The sequence below is a fragment of the Puma concolor genome, chromosome A1 (assembly GCF_028749965.1).
Source record: "Puma concolor isolate L17-30 chromosome A1, mPumCon1.1.hap2, whole genome shotgun sequence".
NCBI classification, from domain to species: domain Eukaryota; kingdom Metazoa; phylum Chordata; class Mammalia; order Carnivora; family Felidae; genus Puma; species Puma concolor.
In genome coordinates this window covers 168794334-168813899 of record NC_141667.1, presented here as the reverse complement: position 1 = coordinate 168813899, position 19566 = coordinate 168794334, and the positions used below count along the sequence as shown (strand labels likewise).

The 19566-nt window shown below is 39.1% G+C and overlaps 1 protein-coding gene across 3 annotated transcripts in view; it reads right to left on the bottom strand.

Annotated features, from left to right (window-relative positions):
• FGF14 (fibroblast growth factor 14) overlaps positions 1-19566 on the bottom strand; it is a 628696-nt gene that overhangs the window by 194226 nt on the left and 414904 nt on the right. Inside the window, exon 1 of one of the 3 annotated variants that reach the window (XM_086708519.1) lies at positions 8430-8450. The exons of the other annotated variants lie outside the window; for them this stretch is intronic. The gene's annotated coding sequence lies outside the window, so the exon portion shown is untranslated. Of the gene's footprint in view, positions 1-8429; positions 8451-19566 lie in introns of those variants that run through there. 3 annotated transcript variants of the gene reach the window in all.

The window sequence follows — 19566 nt, the reverse complement described above, 5'->3', positions numbered from 1 at the left end:
GGTATGCACCCATCACTGTGTCCAGTGGCTGAAGGAAATGGTTGATCCACCTTGAACCTTCCCAATGCATCCATAGTCTTTTTCATATCACTTCCTGTTACACATTTATTATTTTAGTCCAATAGAGCTTACAGCTGCTGTTTGTGAGAACAACATAAGAAACTCATCAAACTAACCTCTGGGGATGGGTGGTCCCCAAGCATAAAAACCTTCTCTAAAAGCTCTCTGAGATCAATATTAAATTCTATGATATTATGTAAATGATCAGAACATTTCATTCAAATTAAGGGCACATTTATTTCGAAGGTTTTGTGAAAACATATTTCTTTCATGTGCTGACCTGTAACCTTGCTCTGTAATTTTTTCTCTTAGCATATGGAAAACAAAGTTCTTTAATGGAAGACAGTCTGACACTTATGTTGAACCCACTGGAAATGTGCACGCTGTTCTTTTCATCATTTTTTATATAGGAGATCATAATGTAAAATAAAAAATATCAAACATAATTTCATCAGAATAGTTCTGGGGAAACTTTGATTCTTGGGTCTCACGTAATGAGTGGCTGAGTTGAATTAATTCAAGCTATGGGCAAACTTCCTAGAATAAAGCATTTTTTTTTAAATAATAAAGTTTTTGTCAGTCAGTTGTCCTTACCAACTTTTGCTAAGTCTCTCCATTTTTTTTTATTTACAGGATGTTAAATTAAAAAAAATAAAGCACTTAGGAAAATTTCTAAGGGCAAGAAGCAGGTTCTAAAATTCTAGGCCTAGACATTTTTGTCTCAGTTTTTAACACAAGGGACAAATTTAGAGGGAAGATAAGACTCCAAACAGATGATTTTTGTGGTCAAATTTGGTGAAGTGGATGTTAAAATCCAAGGGTGAAACAGGACCAGCTAACCAGCTATAAGTGACAACCTGAAGTACTGTTTTCTGTCATGTGTTTATTTTTCCTTTCTTAAAACAATGTTTTTTTTAACCTTAATTTTTCAGTCCATCCATCTCTCTCTCTCCTAATTGGTTCTTCAAAACACAACAGAAGGAAACAGCACAAATGTCCATCAATAGGAAAATGGAAAAGAAACTGTGATATATTCATAGAATATAGTACATTTAAAAAAATACCAAATCACTGCAGTACACAATAACAGAATAAGTCTCCAAAAAAAAAAAAAAAAAACCACATTATTTTGAGAAGTTAAAGAAGGTAGACAGAAACAAGTAAAATTGTGACTCCATTGAAAAAGTGCACCTGCTATCTGTAGACATTAAGAGTCTCTGAGGTAGGGGGGCCCCTAGGGGGCTCAGTCGGTTGAGCGTCCCACTTCAGCTCAGGTCATGATCACACAGCTCGTGGGTTCGAGCCCCACGTCGGGCTCTGTGCTGATAGCTCAGAGCCTGGAACCTGCTTCAGATTCTGTGTCTGCCTCTCTCTCTGCCCCTAACCCACTTGCATTCTGTCTCTGTCTCTCTCAAAAATAAATAAAACATTAAAAAAAATTTAAGAGTCTTTGAGGTAGGGATTGGCTGGAAAGGGGTAGGGGGCTTTCTGGGCCACTAGAAATACTCTCTCTTAATTTGGGTAATGGTTATAGGGATGCATACATTTGCCAAAATTCATTCAGCTGTATACCTAAAATATTAGCATTTTTATTTGTGTATGTTATACTTCTATAAAGTCTTATTAGAAGAAAATTTAAAAAAAGCAGCAAAAGCAACCACTCAAAGGAACTGGTAGCTCTGAGCACAATTACAGCACATGGAGTCTGTCTGAAAGTCCACATTGCCTCACTCTACACCATTATCTCCATTCAAGATCCTCTGACTGTGGGCAGAGATGGGGGGTGGGGAAGGTGCAATGCCCCCCTGCCACAGACAGACCCCAGGTGGTTGGGTAATTCCATAGTCCAAACAGTTACAGAGGAAGCCCAAATCTAGCTTTTGTATTAGACTCATGAAGCTACAAAAGCACATTATAGAACTGTAGATCCAGTACATTGAAATCAAAGAGAAGGAAAGAAAAGGCAATTATTCCCAAGAATACATTTTAATAAAACATTTCCTGCTGAAGTTGAAAGCAAGAAGCTCATCACTTTCTATAAGTGGGTTTAGGCAAATTGTGACTGAGTTGATATAAGACAATTATGCTCCTTCCAACCCCTTCAGGGCTGCCTCCAGCAGCTCCTTGGTCTCCCGACATCCACTTTTGAGTGCCTACTGTCCAGGCAAAGTTGACCCCTCACATCCCACTAAGGGACTGGCCAGGTGCTTTCTGGTCTTCATGCCCGAACTGCCTCCAATCACAACCCCAGCATGCACACATTTACACAAAACCCAAAATGCACACCGATGTTGATCCAGCAAATTGTTCCTTTTCCCCAAAGGGCTTCTTAGTTATCATCTAGTTATTGTGGTTGGTTCATCTGAGAATGCATGAAATGCATTCCCTTTTCCTGCTCAGGTAACGTGTTTTAATTTTTTAAAAAAGATCTTTAAAAAATTTTTTCAACGTTTATTTATTTTTGGGACAGAGAGAGACAGAGCATGAATGGGGGAGGGGCAGAGAGAGAGGGAGACACAGAATCGGAAACAGGCTCCAGGCTCTGAGCCATCAGCCCAGAGCCTGACGCGGGGCTCGAACTCAGGGACTGCAAGATCGTGACCTGGCTGAAGTCGGATGCTTAACCGACTGCGCCACCCAGGCGCCCCAAAAAAGATCTTTAAATGGTGCATAAAATCTCAAAAGAGTAACATATTGGTAGTCAATGAAGGAAAAGATTTTGAAGGCTGGAGGGTGAGGATTGAAAGAGTCCTGCCATGATCCCAAGTATCCTGCACAAACTAATATTTATTGAGTGCCAGGCACCAACAGGAGCGGACCCTTAACATATATCATCTCTTTTAATCCTTGAGACAACCTTAAAAGGAATGATCCTCCCTTCCACTCCCTAAATGGGGAAGCAAGGATACTGCAAGGTCACAGCATCTGTACTTTCTTGAGGCCAGATCAAAACTGCTTTGTAATGCCCAAACCATGAAGGTTATGGGCATTTATGTGGCAAAGGAATAAAAAGAACTTCACAGTATATTTGCTTGGAAGGATACTTCTAGTAGGGATTATTGAGAAGAACTGAGTTTTGAGGGATGCACTAATCTGCCACTTGCCCCCAGGGGTTCCTAAAGTCATGTTTGAGGCCATATCTGTTCCCAGACACAGCTGTCACCCAGGTCAGGGACACAAATCACCCACCTCATCCTTCTAAATATGAGGGGCAGATCACTGTGGATAGCCAAACATTGGCATCTCAGGGGCATGTTAACTGTTTGTGGAAACCATGGGGTAGATTATTTTAGTGTCTGACACAAAAGATCTAGAATCTAGGGCCACATGCCCAGAAATCAGCATCAGAAATCTATCCTCAGGAGCTTAGCTGCTCTCTTCCTATAGTTCCATTTCTCCTGTTTTTCAAAGCAGAATGAGTCATGTTGTCTGCCACTGTCTCCCCAATGCCCAGTACATACAGAGTGTCCATAGTATTTGTTGGAAGAATAAATGAAAGATTGAATGAATGAGAGAACACACCCATAACCCTGATCTAATCAGTTGCTCGAAAGCCTTAATCTATGCTCCATGAGATGTTTGCAAATGCATGTTCTTTCTCTAGACATGACAATTAGTGAGTATACAGGGGTAAATCAGCTCAGCAAAGTTAGATAAAAGGGGTTTTATCTAACAAATAAGGGTTACTGGAACCAGCAGAATGAAGGCTGTTTTTATACAACTCATATCTCTGTGAAACACACATAAACACAGCAGCTCCAAGCCTGCCTCAGCCCTGAATAATGTGGTTTTAGAATATTTTAAATCCGCTGTCACTGTGGATAAGATTCTCTCTCTGCATCTATCTCCTTGTATGGGTTAATGGAACTAATTAGAGATTATGAATATATTAGAATAACTTCCCATTTATACGACATTAACATGCAAGCTGTTTGTTACAGCTGGAATTTATATGTTGAAGTCCTCACCCCCACTACTCCCAAATGAGGCTATATTTGGAGCTAGGACTTTTAAAGAGGTGATTAAGTTAAAATAAGGCCCTTAGTGTGGACTTTAATCCAATCTGACTGGATATTTAGACACAAAGAGAGACACCAAATGCACACACAGAAGTAAGGCCACTTGAGGACACAGGGAGAAGGTGGCCATCTGCAAGCCGAGGGGAGAAAGCTCCAAAGAAATCAACCTGGCAGACATCTTGGCATTGGACTCCCCACCTCCAGAACTGTAAGAAAACTACTTTCTGTGATTGCAGACACCCAGTCTGTGGTGCTGTGTTAAGGAAGCCCTAGCAAACTAATATACTATGTGAAAACAAACTCACTCTTGGCAAAGGAAAACTCTGAAGTCAGGAAGGCCAGCTTTCACTGCTTAGATCCGTGATTGCTTTTTACAGGCTCTCCTCCAAGGTGCCCCTGAGGCTGGGCCCCGCACGGGGCCTAGCAATGCACTGCTGTGCCGATATCCATGGCTGCAAGAACATGCAACTAACTCATCAAGTTTTCATTTGTGACGTCACAGTTCGGTCTTGGAATATAAATCTGTTTGTGGCTATAAAGCACCACCCCCATGCATCCAGAGACCACTTTCAGCTATTTGCTGAATGCGCAATAATGAATTTCATTGGCATACAGTGTATTTACCAGAAATGATTTTTCTTAATCAAGCACTGCAACAACTAATTATGATGAACATCTGATGAAGAATGTCTTTATGAAATTAATGTTTACCATGATTCCTTCTGCTCTTATCTCTTGGGTTGATACTAGATATAAACAGAGGAAGAACATTTATTTAGTCCCTAATAAAAATTGCTACTAAAAATGACACCATGGCATGTTTCTCCTGATTTAACCCAGGCAGAAAAGAAAACCTCACCAAAATAAAACTAGCATAGTTTTCTCTGTTATCAGTCAATACGAATTACATAACTTGTTTCCCTTCTAAATGTGTGTCCTTGGAATCTCAAAGTTAAACTTATTCTTTGACTATACTTGCTACCTTCAGCCTTACACATCTAGGATGGAGTGCAGAAGACTAGTTGAAAAGCATGGTTGGGAGGTGAGACGAGGTCACCTGTCCCTCTGGCAGTAAGGAGGGAAGCCATGTTTAAGGAGAGAGGAAAGGAGGCACAGGCATTTAGGGAAGCCATGATTCTCCACTGGGAGATAAATGAGAACAGTGCTCCCTGCACTCACCAGTCCCTTCAAGGTGAAAAGGAAAACAGTACAGGGAGATAGAGTGGCCTACTTTCTATTCTTTCAACACACAAAGCTTGAGGCTTTGGCACAAATTTCTCTTTTCTTTCTGAAATACTTGGTAGAACCCATCTTTTCCTGTCATTTAGGCTTCCACTCCGGTATCGCCTCCTCACAGAGATCTTCCCTGCCCAGCCAATCTAAGTAACTGTCTGCCCTCTATAGATGTCATCTTACTTTCCTTGTCTGCAGAGATCTTTTCTCAGAGTGATAGCTTGTCTCAAATTTTTGTCTTTATGCACTCGTGATTTTTCTCCCTCCATGAGAACAGAGGCCTTGTAGGTCTTGTTCGTTGCTCTGTTCCCAGGCCCTGGCACAGAGAAAATTTCAATAAATATTTGTTGAATGAATAAATGCTTCAGAGATGCTGCAAATAAAATGTGCTTGTGGGAAGATCTGGAAGATAGAAAAGGGAAACAGAATATGGTAAGAATAGATAAAGTTCCTAGGGAGATAATACTCCCAGTGGGTGATGCCTGTAGGATGTAGAAAGGGGATGAAGTTTGATTTTGCTGGTCAAGTGACACCTGAAGAGTCAAGAAAGAAGAGCCTCATGAATTGAAAGCAGCAAAATCGTGCAGAGATTGATATTATTAGCCTGCTCAGTTCTGGTGCCTACAGGCCAACAGCTTCAAATCTCAAAAACTGAGATTTACCACAGTTTTTGGTACACAGTTTTGGTACCACAGTTTTTGAACAGAGGAACAGGGACTGAGTTGCAACATTTCCATATAATTTAACAATCTTCATCAATGTGCATCGTCTTCACCTAAGGCTTTATGGTCCCTTTTATAGCTGTAGCTACCCAATCTTGAAGCTGATAAATACTTAAATTCTATAGTAGTTGTTAACTAGCTAAATGAGATTTCTTTCACTAGAATAAACGGCTATTTGTTGATTTCCATAAACTATACCAGCATAAGACTGTTTATCCGTGCATCCCAATGCTTTTTCTTCCTACAGCAAAATAAAAGCAAAAACAAAAACAAAACAAAAACAAAAACCCACCTCTAGCTTTCACTATATACAAGTACACATTTTAAGAAGAAATTTAAAAGAAGAGCAAACGTCTGTCCTCGGTTTCAGCAAGTCTCCTGATAGGTAAAATTTGCTGGGCCCTCTGCTGCCTGTTTTTGGCATTGAAACCCATGAAGCCTCTCTAAAACTAGAAATCTTGGAAGAGAAGCCATCTCTAGTTAGGCTTTTATCCAACTGCCCAGTTAAATAGATTATATTCTTAGATTACAAAATGTGCTTCAGAGATTTAACAAGCTAAATTGTCCTTTAATATTTTGAACAAATTAATGGGAAAAAATCTCATTTCAGTAGTCTTCTCCTCCTCCTCTTCCAAATCTACGATGAATGTACTAAAAAGGATAAATCCAGGTACATTTTTGGTGAATTATTGTTTGAAATGATCAAAAAAAATCCACCATAAAATTTTAGTTGACTCTGCTTATTGAACAACACTATGTGTAATCTTTCTTGGATAAAATTATATTTTCTACTTTCTTAATACATTAAACTTCAATTATCTTAAAATAATGGTTACTCTGTCGTATTCTTAGATTTATAGAGTCAAGTCATTAATTGATTATTGAACTAATATAATGCTAACCAAAAAAAACACCACAGAGGTATCCTTTCAGAATATATGCCTTGAAGCTCTTATGTGAAATTGCATCCTGGTAAAGGTAAAATATTCCTTACCTATAGGAACTGTACAAAGTGCAAAGTGTACAAAGTGTGGTGCAATTATCTGATTTGCCAGTAGTGGGCAGTGTTACTCTAGTTATCACCACAGAGTGACTAGGGAAAACCCTGCTAAAATCTCAGAAAGTGCCTACTCTATTTCTTTAAATAGATCAGAGTCTGTAACATCGGTGACTATTCTGAAAAAATAATAAAATAAATTTGAGAAAAAGATGTCAGTGTTGTTCTTGGACACCTGAAGACTATTAAGAAATAAATATTTACATTTAAAAATAAAGTTCTCATTTGATTTTGTCTTTTAATTTATAGGATATATCTATTAGCTGCCGATAACCCAGTAATTATCATTCCCAAGTATGCCTCATGCATCTAGAAAAGATTTCCATCCAAGAAAATGTTGACGATAGGGAAGAAACACACTTAACTGGCCCCAGCCAAAGCTTCAGTTCTGGGCTCCCGCAAACTAGTTTTGAAACCCTAAACAGATCGTCAGGCTCTCTGATCCCTGTCATCTCCTGTCTATAAAGGAAGTGCTAAACTAGGAAATCACCAAAAACTCCTACCCCAACGTCTGTGTTTCTGTGAGTCTCAGGAGAGACTCAAGCAAAAAGCTTTTGCTACAATTGTGCAATTGGGTAAGGTGTTATGTATTTAATTCCCATCCCCCCCCCCCACAATATTCTTATAGAGCAGCTATTCCTTCTGCAGTGAGCCTAGAAACATAAACTCCAGCCCTCAGGGCGAGTATAATGAAAATCAAACTGCAGAGCTAATGAAAATCAAGCAATGGGCTCAAAATAGAAGCCACTTTCTACCTTGCAAGGCAGAAGAGTATAATTTGCCATGATCAGGGAATTTACCTTGTGCCAAACAGGTATTATTAGTATGCCCATTTTATAGATGAGGAAACTGAGGCACAGAAAATTAATATCTAGTCCATGGAGAATAGCTAATAAGTGCTGGCTCTGAATTTTGAATCTAGACAATCTAGTTGTAAAACCTATGCTTCTAAAACCACTGCGTTGTGCTCTTTTTAAGTTCCATACTGACTCTTGGCACAATACATACGTCTTCTGCCGCGTGCTAGATTGGGAATCGCTTGAGGATAGGAAAGAGAGCAGCACGGTGGAAAGACACAGACCAGGGGTTCTCAACTCTGTGTGACATCACCCTCCCCTCAAGGGACATTGGTGATATCTGGAGACATTTTTGGTTGTTGCAATGCAGGGAGAAGTGTTACTGGCATCCAGTGGGTAGGAGTTAGAGATGCTGCTACACATTGTATAATGTTCAGGACAGCCCCCGCAACAAGAATTGCCCAAATTGTCAAGGATACTGAGGTTGGGAAACACTGCTTTGTAAGAGAAGCTGGGTTTGAATCCTGGCTCTGTCACTTACCAGTTGAGTGAACTTGGCTCTTTATGAACTTGATCCCTGAACCTCTCAGTCTCTTCCCTTAAAAATGGATATAAAACAAAACAAAATAAAATAAACAATAAAATAAATCTATATCTATATTATCTGTCTGACAACTATTGTTGTGGGAAGGACTGATCGCTTTTTTTTAAATGTTTATTTATTTTGAGAGAGAGCGTGGGTAAGGGGCAGAGGGAGAGGGAGAGAGAGAGAGAATCCTAAGCAGGCCCCGCGCTGTTAGCACAGAGCCCCCGATGAGGGGCTCAGTCTCACAAACTGTGAGATCATGACCTGAGCCAAAATCAAGAGCCTGGACGCTTACCCAACTGAGCCACTCAGGTGCCCTGGACTGAGTGCTTCTTAACTATGAAGTTATTTATATGATTTTTTCAAAGATAGTGCCACAGAGTCTGAAGAGCAGAGGTTTTGGGGTCAAAGAGGCATGAGTTCTCAAACCTTCCAAGCCAGTTTCCTTCATCTGCTAAAAAAAAAAAAAAAAAAAAAAAAAAGGTGGATTTCTCCTGACAGTTTTCTCAGCATTAAATGAGCTGATGCAAAGAGCCTTCATAGTTTAACTCTACTCTCCACAGACCGCAGGCCTACCTTCCCAAACCCAATCCAGTTTTGTTTACGTATCGACCTTAGCTCAGGCAACCAAGTGCCTCAGGAAAAAAAAAAACCACCCCTAAAATTCAGAAATCAACCTCCATTGAACTGATGCAATATCAATCCAGTGCAGTTCTTAAGTGACAGAATCAGTATCAGTCATGTGACCTAGTTCTGGCCAATGAACTCAGGGGACTAGAGAAAGTGGTTTTCATTCCTAGGAAGTAGGCCCAGAAAGAGACAACCTCACTTTCCCCCTAGATGTTACTTCTGTTTACGGTGCCAAGAACTGCTGTAGTCACTCTGCTACCAGGCTGAGGAGGAAACCAAGCCCACCGATGGCAGGAAAGGGAAATGGGCAGATCTGCCCGATGCACTTTGAGAGTAGAGTTGAAGTACGTGCCAGCCACATAAACCGGGTTCCCTTTGGACTTGCTGCAATGTTTAAGAATAAATGTCCTTGTTGTTGAAGCCAATTTGATTCAGAGTTTTTGTTAGCCGAAGTCAAAAACATCCAAACTGGTACGGGGGAGCCTAGGACCTCGCCTCTGTCCAAGTCACCTGCATTACTCTTGGGGAATAGGTTTCCCTCCATTTCCTGCGACAAATGTGTACGCCCAACTAGCCTAACAGTCATAATAAAACAGAATTGGAATAGAGCAGTAGTGAGGGGCCTTTTGCCCTTTTATTCAATATTTTAAAAATTATGGTAAAATATACATAAGATAAAATTTACCACTTAACCATTTTTAAGTGTACAGTTCAAGGGCATTCAGTACATTCACACAGTCCAAACATCACTACAATCCATCTCTAGAATTTTTTCTACTAGCAAGACTGACACTCTGTGCCTATTAAGCATTACCTCCATATTCCTCCTCCCCCAGTCCCTGGCAACCACCTGTCTGCTTTCGGTCTCTGTGAATCTGACCACCCTAGGCACCTCGTTTAAGTGGAATTATACAGTATTGTCCTTTTGTGACTGGCTTTTCTCACTTAGCATAATGTTGTCAAGGTTCATTCATGGTGTAGGATGTCACAGTCTCCTTCCTTTTTAAGACTGAATAATATTCCATCGTATGTATACACTACTTTTGTGCATCCACTGATGGACACTTGAGTTGTTTCCACTCTTTGGTTATTGTGAGTACCGCTGCTATACCCGTAGGTACAAACAGCAAGTTTTGATATGGCAATCAATTTTTAATCTTTAATGCATAGTTAACAGTCTAAATCTGGGGTTGTCAAACCATGACCCTTAAATGAAATCTGGCCTGATAATTGTTTTTATAAATAAAGTTTTATTGGAACACAATCAAGCCCATTTGTTTACATATCATCTAAGGTAGCTTTCCCCCTTACAGCACAAAATGGAATAGTTATGACAGAGACTGCATGGACCGTGAAGTCTAACATATTTACTATGAGCACTTTTACACAAAACTTTGCTGACCCCTGGTCTAAATGGTATTTGATGAACCAGACTTCTAGCTGATCCTCTGCCTCCTGTATTGCTCACCTATCCCTCCTACCCCCAGTTCTCCACCTGTAAGACTATCAGAGTAAGTTTTCTAAAATGCAAATTCTACTCTATTAATCTGCTTTAAGAACTTCACTCAGGTCCAGCCATTGGCAAAGCTGGAGCCACAGCTCCTTGGGACACCATCTGTAACGCCCATGAGCCCACCCTAGCCACTTCTCTCTGCGTCAGTGCGACTTAACTCCATCTCGAGTGTATCATTCCCTCTAAAAAAGATTTTCCTTACTCCTCAAGAACCTCGCCTTGCACAAAGTATTTGTGCAGCCAATGTTTATTGAATAAACGAGTGGATTCATAATTTTTACCATAAGATAGCTGATTCTTGGAGAGGCTGGTGTTTTGTTTTTACCTTTTTATTACTTTGGTATTTTTTAAGTTTATTTATTCTGACAGAGAGAGAGAGAGAGAGAGAGAGAGAGAGAGAGAGAGAAAGCGAGTGCATGCAAGTTGGGGAAGGGCAGAGAGATGGAGAGAGACAATCCCAGGCAGGCTCCATGCTGTCAGCACAGAGTCCATTGCAGGGCTCAAACTCACAAGCCATGACTGATCAGAAGTCGGACGCTTACCCGACTGAGCCACCCAGGCTCCCCTTACTTTGGGGTTTGAATGATTGTCCAAGCCTGCTGAACATGCCAAACAGAAAGTGCACGAAAAAGACCAGGGGCACTGCTAATGGGCTTCATCATCCTTAAGGTCCTTAAAAATCAGAGTGGTCACTTAGAATGAATCTTTCAGAGATGGTTGGATGATATATGTTTGATAATTATCTTACACTTTTTTTTTAATTTTTTTTTTCAACGTTTATTTATTTTTGGGACAGAGAGAGACAGAGCATGAACGGGGGAGGGGCAGAGAGAGAGGGAGACACAGAATCGGAAACAGGCTCCAGGCTCTGAGCCATCAGCCCAGAGCCTGACGCGGGGCTCGAACCCACGGACCGCGAGATCGTGACCTGGCTGAAGTCGGACGCTTAACCGACTGCGCCACCCAGGCACCCCGATAATTATCTTACATTTAAATGTTTGTGTTTTAGGGGCGCCTGGGTGGCTCAGTCGGTTAAGCATCCGATTTTGGCTCAGGCCATTATCTCATGGTTCGTGAGTTCCAGCCCCACATCTGCCTCTGTGCTGACAACCCAGAGCCTGGAACTTACTTCATATTCTGTGTTTCCCTCTCTCTCTCTGACCCTCCCCCACTCACGCTCTGTGTCTCTCTTTCTCTCAAGAATAAATGAACATTAAAAAAAATTTAAAAAATAAATGTTTGTGTTTTAAAATTATATTTTCTCAATACAAGTAATAAGTATTACTCAAGTGTTTGTTCTACTTTGAATTCCATTCTTTGCCCTGAAAAGCAAACTGCTGCATAATATTAGGATTTAATACCATATCATGTCAACATAGCTGCACACCCATGAAATGCACCTGATAAAAATCTATGTTGTGCATCACTTCAAACTATAACATATTGTTTGTTATTTATGGCTGTTAAAATACTATTATATTATCCAGAGAGTTAACTTTTTAAAATTTTTTTTTAATGTTTCTATTTTTGAGAGAGAGAGAGAGAGAGCACAAGCAGGGGAGGGGCAGAGAGAGAGGGAGACACAGAATCTGAAGCAGGCTCCAGGCTCTGAGCTGTCAGCGCAGAGCCCGACGCATGGCTCAAACTCATGAACCGTGAGATCATGCCCTGAGCCAAAGTCAGAAGCTTAACCGAATGAGCCACCCAGGTGCCCCCAGAGAGTTAACTTTTACAAGTTTTTAACATTTATTTATTATTTTTGAAAGAGAGAGAACACGGGGAAGGGATGAGAGAGAGGGAGGGACAGAGGATCTGAAGCAAACTCTGTGCTGACAGCAGAGAGCCCAATGCGGGGGTTGAACTCAGATCATGACCTGAGCCAAAGTCCAATGCTTAACTGACTAAGCCACCCCGGTGCCTGACAAATATTTTTTTATGTTGAACCTAGTAATGTTATTATCTGTTATTTCTAGAGTAAGAACTCTTTAGTTCCCAGAATTTTTAATCACTTAATGCTGAGATTTTGTTTAAGAAAGTAGGTTTTCTTTAGCATGAGTTGTCTCCAAATACATAAAAGGAATAATCCAAGGGCGCCTGGGTGGCTCAGTCAGTTGAGTGTCCAACTCTTGATTTCAACTCAGGTCATGATCCCAGGGTTGTGGGATCAAGTCCCACATTGGGCTTTACACTGAGCATGGAGCCTGCTTGGAATTCCTCTTCCTCCCTCTGCCTCTTGCCCCTTCTCTCTCTCTCTTTCTAAATTAAAAAGAAAAAAAAAGCAATAATCCAACAATTTAATGGTGGGAAAAAAAGACAGTTTAAAATAGGACAGTTCTTTCAGGGCAATTAAAGAGTATTAATTCAAATAAAACTTTAAAACTTTTGGAGTGTCTGGGGGGCTCAATTGGTTAAGCATCTGACTCTTGATTTTGGCTCAGGTCATGATCTCACAGTTTGTGGGTTCAAGCCCTGTGTCAGGCTCTGCACTGACAGTGTGGAGTCTGCTTGGAATTCTCTCTCTCCCTCTCTTTCTGCCCCTCTCCTACTCTTATGTGCTATCAATCAATCAATCAATCAATCATCAATCTTCACTTTTAAGGAAAGGAAAAGTTTGTTGAGAAGCATTTATGTCCAAGTAGGCCATTTGCATGCATTTCCAATACAATTTTGTCTTTTGTCAACTCTGAGAGTTGTATTCAAGAGTTCCTTCCAACTTTGCTAAAATTGAGCAATGACTTATAGTAAAAGTCGAGATGAAGCAAAGACATATGGTCATATATGGAGAAGGCATATTATGAAACAGTGTTGGAGTAGTTAATTTATTAGTCATCAAAATGACTACATTGCCCAAGGTATAGCATAACAAATGCACATTGAGAATTAGTGTTGTCAAACAAGTATATAGGGATGATTGAGAGAGAAAAAAAGGAGAGAGAGAAAGCTGCACTGTCAAAGGGGCAGACTTCTAGATTCTTCTAATGATGTCACCTTAATTACAAATACTGATATTAAAATGACTTCTTTAACGATATTAACTAAGTCCCCAACAAACAAGCCTTGTTAATGACAAAGAAGCAAGAGTTACAGAGATTTTCTTTTTTAAAAAAAGAAGAAATTAAAGGAGTTTGACACACAGATTTCACATTTGCATAAGTTTTTATAATTAATACAATCACGAAACACTCATAGAATAGGACACATACCAGCTCTAATTTTCCCTGAAATTTTAAGATACAAACATCATCTTTCTCCAACTTTGCAACAGGTTTTTTGTTTTTTGACTCAGTGTTCCATGCATTAAATCCAATTCAAGTGACTACGATGATCTCATTTGCAAGAATTTGAAGACATGTAAAAAAGATTAAAATTGATTTCCTTTCTCTTTTCATTGTGTGTGGGGGAGGGTAGTGGGGGGGAAGTTACAAGAATTATGTGATGGACTAGAAAATAAGAACACTGTTCCTACCTCATCAGTGGTTTTATTAGCTTACATTTAAATTAAGATTTCAGTGCCTCAGTTTCTCCTCTTTGAAATGATCCATGGACTTTCTGTGGAGGAGATTGAATTTTGGCCATCAATTGAGAACACAGGCCAACATTTCTCTCTGCCAGGAAACTTCTGTCCTAATCCTGAATGCAATCACTGCACAGTGTGTATGTCCATGATGTTATGGTCTGATGAGTTGGCAATCTTACGTATCTACAGTTTCTTTAATATTCTTCCCCAGTGCTCAACTGTAGGCCAGCAGAAACCTGAGGGACCTTGCTCATAGCTCTATGGGGCCCCTGGGGTACTATTTAGCAAATGAATGCCATTTACAGATACTATTAATTTGGTAAGTGCTGAAAAGTAAACAGAAAACAAATCCAATAAAGTCACATTGGTGCTTAGAAATGCATGCCCTTTTGTTATTGCACCATGGGGATTTAATTCATGCACTTCCCCAAACGCCTCAATTTTCCCCCAGAAAGATGTTAATTTCAAAAGGTTTTGAATTGCTTGGTGTGGGAGACACAAAGTTTTCACCCAAGAGTATCCCACCCATTTTTGTTAAAAGAATCCTGATTTTATTCACTGTACAATATGCTCAGCCCCAAAGAATGAAACAGAGTGGCTCTAAGCCAGCTATGGCCAGCCCACTTCTTTCTTTGGAGAAGTGAGCAGCTATGGGACCCAATTCATTTTTAGATGCATGTTGTAGAACATAGTTACACTAGTAAAGAGGTATTGTTACCAATATGGAGCGCAAGTTAAGAGGCTTTACCAGTTTGAGGAGAGACAATGAAAGTCCAAGCATAGACCATAGCAGTGGATATAGAAAGAGAGAAAATTTAAGCTTCTTTGCTCAGTTTTCTCAGTACCTAATTGTAATCTATAAATTGAACAATTTCAGAAATCATTTTAATAAACAAATCATTGTGTGTTAAATGGAGTCTCAGAGCTTGGAAACATTAAGGAATCGAATAGCAGAATTAGACTCAACATATATTTCCCAAGAAAATGAATATCCTGTTTCTTTAAAAGAGATGAATTTCAACATTTAAAGATCCTCTTAAGAATGCTCACACTTGGTGGTTTTCAAACTAGCCAATTCTGAGCCTTCAGATTTCACCAATATACAATTTGACATCATCCTCAAAAAAATCAGGATTTTAATAAGAACTTTCTGATTTGGAATTTAGCTGATAACTATGTGACCTTGTTCTCACAGCAGTTTGGTGAGTCATCATCATTATTCATTTATCATTATTGTTGTTACTAATAACATTAATAACCCAGACTATTTTAATGCTTTCAATTATTCTTAAAGTCTTTAATATCTGAAGGAGAATAATATATCGTATTAAATTTTTTAAATCATCTATTTAATATTTGACAATGGCCAATATATCAGATCTACTATGAGTTTTCCGATTATATCAATAAAACTGCTCTAACTTTGTTTGATATAACTTGTGTTTCATAAAGTTGGTACAACTTATTTATTTAAATCCAGCCAACATTTATGAGATGCCTACAATGTTAAACAATGGATGATATTTTGTGTATATTTTTTCTTTTCCTTAAAATAAGCATACAAACTCTGTATTATTACTCTACTTCATAGATAAGAAAATTACAATAACTTATCCATAATCTTATAATAATCAAGAGCTGGCTTCCTAGTCATTTCACTGCAAATTCAATGTTAGTTTATTTGCCATACTACATGGTCATCAAATGTTTCCCTTTGTGTTACCCCATGAAGCCAGCTTTGAATGACAGGGCTTCTCTACATCCATCTATAATGCATTTTTCCCCCTGTCCTCATAACTTCTCCTTTATCCCTTTTATCATTTTCCATTCTTCTCTGCCTCCATTGTCTGAAAAGAAAAAGTGCCAAGCAAAAAATAAACTACATTCTAGATTCATTTAATCTATGGTATGAGAACAATAAATTTGAAGGATGAAGTGACATAATTGCCAAAAATAATTCCCATGGTTCTTTCTACAGATAGTTAAGGGCATTATACTGAGAACCTGCCTCCACGTAGCTCTGGCTGTCTTTTATTTTCTGACATGTGATAGAACACTCCAGTTCCTGGGAGCAGTCAGAAGAACACAGCCTCCCCTAGATTTTTAGTCCCTGTACTTCATATAATATAAGGAGTAGGTAGAATAACTTAATTAACACATGCAGGAAAGTCATGTAAAGGAAAGTCATTGTAAAGGTATTTGATCATGGTTTAGAATTCAACAAAACAGCCACCATTTTTATTTACCTCATTATTTGTATATTCTATAACATTGACCCTATAACATGTCCATATTTAAAAATCTATCCTTTTTAAAAAGAAAAAAGCATAGTTCTATATACATCACCCATGACTGTGTATGGAGTGTGTATATTCCCTCTCAGCCACCAAGCCTGGAGTAGTGTGACTAAACAGTAAGCCTTCCCGGCTCACCCAGAGATTAGTGTTCACCAGGGAATGGCCCCCTGCATCACTGTCATCAAAGGGAATAAGCACCTCTCCATAAATCCAATCTTATTAAATGATGGCAAATGACTACCACCAAGGAAACCTGGCACTGAAATAAACTGTACCTAGACTATTCATGAACTGATTTCTGATGAATGGGGCAAAATAAAATTTTAAAAAATATCTTGGAAACTTGTGCAGATAATCCATTTATAATCTTCTGGTATGACTTGGCCAGTGTCAATAGCCTTCTATATCATTTTGAGAAGTTTGTCATCATCTCAGACTTCCTTTTCTTATCTTTATCTGTTATGTTTCTGTAGATGGAAAATTATCATTCTTCAGATTCATATGTGCACAGTTTTATATTCTCTTGACTTTTTACTTTTTGATTCATTCCACTACTTACACATCTCTCTATTCAAGCAGGATGGTGAACTCAGCGTCCTGAGTGTCTCCAGGGTTGTCCTGATCCAGCAGAGATGAATGAACTTGATAGCAAAGTGACAGATGACCCCACTCTTGAATTTCAACTAGGTAATCTCACATTCACTTCTGGATCCCCCCTTGTCTAAAGGCTCCACTCACTACTCTAGATGCCATGAGATGTTGCTTGGCCAACTGCTATCTTGATAGATTTCATCTATATATTACTATGCATTTCAGTTCACGACATCCATCATCCTCCATCTGTGTCTCAACCAGAAAAGACTAATTGAATTTGGGTGAATAACTAAAGATTGCTCTGATAGTTTTTACTTGTTAGAAGACAGACATCCTCTAACTTCTTGAATAAGCAGGTAAAAGCAATACTGGATTAGGTTTTACTGCTAAGTATTTAGAGTGGAGAGCCTTCCTATAGAACTGAATGTGTCATCTAATCATTAGAAAAGCAGATAGTGTCAGATACAATCTACTCATATCAAGGAAAACCTGACCTGGCTTGACCTTGAGTTGTTCAGCTCAGTAAAATTAGTTGCTCTATAAATATTTATTGGAAGTAGGAACAATTTGAAGTTATAATTTATGCTTTCAAGAAATTGTAAATGAGGATATGAAACACGTTAATGGTATCAATACTTATCTATAGACCACTTTCTTCAATAAAAGGTTAGGGGAGCTCCCAATATATAAACAGAGATAAACTGAGCTATGTTCCCATGGCCCCTCTAGGGGACTAAGCAGAACAGTTTAGAATTCACTGCAAGTGTGCATGTACATATGCACGGGTATATTTGTACATGCATAGTCCATAAGATAAGCACATATTACATGTAACAAAACAGTGGTACAAATGCTAATGGCTGTAGAAGCTCAGAGGATAAAGAAAAATTATTGTATTGAAAGCAACTAGGGGCACCCAGGTGACTCAATTGGTTAAGCATTGGACTTTGCCTCAGGTTAGGATCTCATGGCTCATGAATTCAAGCCCTGCATAGGGCTCTGTGCTGACAGCTCAGAGCCTGGCGTCTACTTCAGATTCTGTGTTTCCCTCTTTCTCTCTGTCCTTTCCCCACTCGTACTCTGTCTGTCTGTCCGTCTCTCTCTCAAAAATAAATGAAACATTAAAAAAAATAAAAGAAAAGAAAGTGACTATCAGGCTTCTCAGCTTCATGACATTTGGCCTGAGTCTGGAAATTCATTCAGGATTTGAATAGATTTAGCTTTGGAGGAGAGTGTTTTAGGTAGGAGGAACAGAGTTAGATACTTTGGTCTCTATTGACTAATCACCCAACTCCCCAAATTAAATGTGAAATGAGGACTGTTTCCAAAATAAACATATTACAGACAATCTTGCTGTGGCTTTTACCAACTGTTGGCTAACATTCCTCATTTCCTTCCTTTGAACAAAACTGAGCTCTTGAATAGTGTTGGTTGAGGCAACCCCAGTGGGAAGCCAGAATTAGCAATCTCAGATATGATGGCGTCCTATCACTCTTGTTTTAGATATCTGAAATTGCAGCAACACTCTAAAGTTGTTCTCCTCATGGAACTCACTTTTTTGGGGAAATTCTTGAGCCAGTAAGAAACCTCCAAGAAATTAGTCTACACTGCAGATGGTTTGGCTTCTAAAAGGAGAACCTAACATGGCTTCAGTGATCCTCATAGCCACTGGGTCCACAGCCTTCAAGGCTGTGGCTAGGCTCGATGGCTTGCTGTCTCAGCCATAGATAGCTGGCTCTTTGTGAAACTACAAAGGGATACAAATCTCGAGGCAAGGAAACAAATCCATTCAGACATAGGAATTAGCTTTCAAAAGGATTCATTCTACTGCTTCAGGTCAATAAAATGGGAAAGGACTTAAAATAGCATAAAATGCATATGTATTTAGATGTCAAAGTTGTATGGGCTTTAATGATGGACAGTGTTGAAAGTGCATTACACACCACCCTCAAATTCAAGACCCTTGAAAAGAAGGATGAGACATAGTGGCCAATATTGAGCAGAAATTATGTGGACAACCCATTTTATGGTATTTTCTATAGTAAAAATTCTTACAATGGCATAGGCATTTCTGATATGATTTCTTCAAAATCAAGATTTTTTTTTTTTGCTCCAAAATAATAGGAAGCCACATTTGATTTATAAACACTTGTATGGATATTTGATAGAGCTATTTGCCATCAAAGTTAACTTCTATCCAAAAACTGAATTTTTACACAAAATTAAACCTCACATTAACACATTTAAACCAAAGCTAGCTACTGCCTAGCACGACTCATACAAAGCATAAAGTAAAGAAGCAACTCTCATATTTTTATTTTTATTTTTCATTCAGATACCTGGCAAATAGATTCATTGGTGAAGATACAGGGAAAATATATGGAAGAAATTAAGTATAGCCTGTAATAATATTATAACTTCATCACCTCAAACCACCTCATCTGTCCTTTGTAACACCTGCAACTCCCTAAGAAAACAAGTCAATTTTACTAGTCTCCCACACAAAAAAGAACTATGGCATGAAAAGTCTCTACCCAGGTA